The sequence below is a fragment of the Diplotaxodon limnothrissa genome, linkage group LG9 (genome assembly GCF_057381915.1).
Source record: "Diplotaxodon limnothrissa isolate DT_005_m linkage group LG9, D_limnothrissa_male_GT1.1, whole genome shotgun sequence".
NCBI classification, from domain to species: Eukaryota; Metazoa; Chordata; class Actinopteri; order Cichliformes; family Cichlidae; genus Diplotaxodon; species Diplotaxodon limnothrissa.
The window spans coordinates 8,371,598-8,376,486 of NC_140604.1; positions in this window are offsets into that span (position 1 = coordinate 8,371,598).

The window sequence follows — 4,889 nt, forward strand, 5'->3', positions numbered from 1 at the left end:
TGGATTCATGGATAATTTTAAAAAAAAGAAGACAGATGCTTGCACTGGTATCATGATGGCCATAGTGGGTCATTCAAATAAATGGCATGTACTATATACACTATATAATCCCCTCCCTCCTCCCATCATTATTATAGCTAAATAAAATCTAGAGAGCCAGACCCTTACGTCTGTGTTAGCTGCAGAACTTTAACAAAAGAAAGACATATCCAACAATCAAAACTCGCTAGAGGACAGCAATGCAAAAATAAACAAGTAATGTATTATAATAACGGCGTTAACGAGACTGTGAAGAGCACCAGCACACTTTCTTGGGACAGGAGTGACTACAGTTAAGCGTATTTTTATGCTACAGAGTCCCGTTATTAGAAAAGCCGATGGTCTTCAGCTAATATTAGATACAACAACTGAAACCACACCGAGGTATTCCTCATTAATTCACCATGAAGCAAGTCTCTTCCGCTGTCTGTCATGAAGTTATGACTATCTGTTTTTTACCTGTATTAGTACAAACTTACCGTGTATTTTAACTTGCTTTACAACACCTTTACTGGTAGCTAGTCAACCACAGTGTCCATAGAAACAAGACCACTATCGGCTCTAGTAAGTGCCCCTCCCACTTTTGTTGCCATGACACTGGTAAACGAAACGGCAAGCGAGTTAAGTCAAAATTCACAAAACCAATTGTTTCAGTTGACACATGACGATAGAAAACGACTTTTTATATAGAGAAGAAGAAGAAGAAGAAGAAGAAGAAGAAGAAGAAGAAAGGTGGTGTCAAGTGTTGTTGTTGTCACTTACTGAAGTTGGCAATCTTTTCAGCTGCTGGTGAACATGTTAGGAGCCTACAAGTCATGTCCTACGACCCAATCACTTACTGTATTCAAATTCAAATTTTATTTGTCACATACACAGTCATACACAGCACGATATGCAGTGAAATGCTTAGACAACTGCCCGTGACCTAAAATAAAAGACTATGAATAGGATAGGAAATAAATATGAAAATTTAAAAAAAAAGAAAGTTAAAAATAAAATAACTGTACAACAAAATACACAATATAGAAAATATATAAGAATATATGAAGAAATATAGAACAATAAGAGCAGCTGTACAAGTAATAAATGGTAATGAAAGAAATGTAATGTCCAGGGTTGTGCAATCCACATATTTAAGTGTCTTGTGCAGTGCAAAAATGCTTAAAAGTGATTTATTTAAGTGACGTGTGACTAAGTGAGTGATTTGATTAGATGACCACGCAGTGTAGTTGTGAAGTGCCCACTAGTGTAAACAAATGTCCGGAATGTCCAGTGTGTGTGTAAGAACCATATGTGTGGGTCAGTATTATGTGGTGATGTGATTGAGAGACCGTATCGCCTGCGGGAAGAAGCTCCTCCTCAGTCTCTCTGTGTTGGTCTTCAGGGAGCGGAATCGCTTTCCTGACCTCAACAGAGAGAACAGTCTGTTGTTGGGATGGCTGAGGTCCTTCACGATCTTCCTGGCCTTGGTCCAGCACCGTCTGCTGTAGATTGAGTGCAGGTCAGGGAGCTCGGAGCGGATGGTGCGCTCAGCTGATCGCACAACCCTCTGTAGAGCTCGTCGTCTGTCCTGCATGGTGATGTTCCTGAACCAGGTTGAGATGTTTCCCGTCAGGATGCTCTCTATGGTGCACGAGTAAAAGTTCCTGAGCACCTTGGAGGGCAGTTGGAAGTCTCTCAAGCGTCTGAGGTGGTAGAGACGCTGACGGGCCTTTTTCACCACGGTGTTGATGTGACAGGACCATGACAGGTCCTGCGTGATGTGAACTCCGAGGTATTTGAAGCTGTCCACTCTCTCCACTGGGCACTCGTTGATGACAGGGGTCTGGTAGTTCCTCTCCTGCTTAGTGCTGAAGTCCACTATCAGCTCCTTTGTCTTACTGACGTTTAGAAGGAGGTTGTTCCTCTGGCACCAGTTCTCCTGTACTGTACTACTTTGTTATTTTAATGATCACAGAAGTGTAGTAAACTTTTCACGGATAATATTTGTGTTTAGTAAGTCACATAAACCAGTAAAATAAAAAGCTATGAAATGTTCAGGATTTAGCCTGTGGAAGGTTAGTGTGTAACAAATGAGATAATTATAAAAATCACTCTGTGTGATAGTTTGCATGTGAGAGGTGTATGAAAACACAGCTGCTGGGTGATCTTATGTGTGTTGGGAAATAATTTATAATTGTGATTTTTTTCATGAAGTTATGGCTATTGCCATAACTTGGCAATAGCCATAACTATGGCTATGCCACGTGTGTCTCTTAGATACAGTGAGTACCAAAATGCCACTGAAAATTTGTCACACTTTCTCAAGGATGATACAGTTTGATAACCTCGAGTCAAGACCTGCAATATGTGTGATGACAAACTAGCTGCCTTAAACTAGCCCACTGAATGAACAATGGGCTGAGGTCGGTTCCATAATCATTAATAATCAAGGAACTGACCTCACAGCCCATTGTTCTTTCAGTGGTGCTAGTTTCAGTCATTGTTCAAAGGTACTGTTTATAAGGTTGTGAAAATCCTGCAGTCAGCTGAGACTCAAAGTCGTCACTTAGAGGAGTGACAAAATGTTCCTCCCACTGAAGACGCTACGTCCAGATGAACAGAACTTTTGGGGATTTACTTACTTGGATGACTGAACATGCATCAAGACATAGCTCCCATAACAGAGGTGTGGGACAAGTGGGTAAAGGTTCTTCAGATTTTAGATTTTTAGTGAGTTTGGGTCATTTTTGACCCTAGGCGTGTACAGGACATGAGGACAACAGGAGGGCTAGAGTGTCTTCCTTAAAAGATGCAAAGCAACTTGTGGTATTAACAATTTAAGAGAAAATTTGGTCAAATACACTTACTTAGCACCTCCTAAACCCATCACTGTGCAAGCTTTAGACAGCCTGGAGGTGCTGTTGCCAGTACCCAGTACATCTCCGCATATTAAAAATGAGCCACTGACCTTGATTGCTTTTGGGGGGGAAAAACGTATTTGCCCATTCATTCACTTGTGCGTACAGCCTTGGGAGTGTGGAGGGTTAGTGCCACATTACTGTATGTGAAAGCAGCCATTTTGTGTCCCCCTTTACTCTAGTATCCTAATTATGAAGCAGGAATGAGTGAAAGACATCAGCAGCAATGTGTGGACAAACTGAGTAAGTGGCTTCTCCTCCTCTTCCCCCACCTAGCACTTCTCTGCCCAACACCATTAACTCTCCTTTGCTCTGCTCTACTCTCAAAGTGAGCACCATGGAAGGTGTTTGGGTTAAGTCAACCTGATTTTGATCAGTACAGGATTTCTTTTGAACATCAAGCGGAGGGCGGCTAAATCCTCTTCTTAGGAGCCCCCCCCCCCCTTTCACCACCTCCACCTGTTCATTACCTTTATTCACAAAATATGCAACATTTTATTAAAGAGAAGTAGGGATTGTGCTGGTAAACATAAAGTTGTGTTCACTCTTTGCTTGGCTAACAACATATATGAATTAATTTGGGGACATTGCAATTACAAGTTTAGTCGTATTTTCTTTAATAAAAAATGCAGCAGTTATCAAGAATAATGTAAATTCATACAATGTGCCACTTAAAGAGTATATCATTACAGGGAGACATTAAAAAGGTATTTTCTGGAGACTGTACAAATGTGACTTTGATCTGTAAGATGGGCAGCAGGGGGGTGGGGAGGTAGAAAAACTGAATAAACAAAAAGACAAAAAAATGTTGGGACAAAGTATGGCAGACAAGAGTGTTAAAGACATTTAAATCATATTACATCAGAGCAGTATAACCAATCATGCTTACACTTAAAAAAAAGGACACAAATCAAGTTTGTATATGTCACAGTTGGTGGAAAGGGAGAAATAAATGATGCACAATTTGGAAACATACAACCTGAGCTGGACATTCAGCAGAGTAAGAGAGTATTCTTAGAGTAAAGAAAAAAAAAGAATAAATATAGAGTTTAAGGAATCATTTAGACAGTTTGGATAATATGCTTAATGCTTTTTTTTACTGAGACTTTGGAAGACTGATAGCACTCTTAGAGTTTTAAATGCAGCTAGAGATTGGAGGCAATCAGCCGAGCAAGCACAGAAATTAAGAGATGAATTCAATATGAACTAACTGTTATTAATAGGGATGAACAATGTACTAAAATCACAAGTTCAGAAAGACTAGCAGACATAGGCTAGCTCCTCCTAATTGTTTCCAGTCTCCAACTATCCTTGCGCTCTACCTCCATGTATAAAGGACAACTTATCCATTGGCTTGTATTTTGTCATATACTAAGCAGATATTAAACACTGCTAAATATGCAAAATATGCAAAAGGTCATCTCTGGGAGGCAGTGCATACGAGCACTAGTTTCTGTTTGCACAGGCTAGGTGAGGGGCAACCAATCAAAGAAAGTATACTTTTAAGGAGCAGGAAGTTAAAAAACAAAACAAAACAAAACAACAGCCCAAAGCATAAATAAATAAAATATGGATTGTTTTTGTGTGAATTCTGGTGAATAAAAATGTAGCTGGAATTATAGTCTCCCCTTAATTTAAAGGAGGTCAGCTTGTCCCAGAATCAACAAGAGAGCAAAATCTGGAGCTAGGAGAATTGTAGCAGTGCTGATAATAGAGCCAAATAAAGCCAAGTAGAGCTGACAGAGCCAAAAAACTAAACTAGGGTGACGAACAAAAAAATGCTAGATTGAGAGAAAAAAATGCTTCTAGTAAAAAGAGGCTGTCACAGAGATGGCTACAGCTAAGATCATATTAAAGTCATAAATGTATATAAAATGCATAAAAAGGACTACAAGCAGATATTAGAAAATATATTAATTTCTTTTAAATAAAATTACACTCATTGCCCTT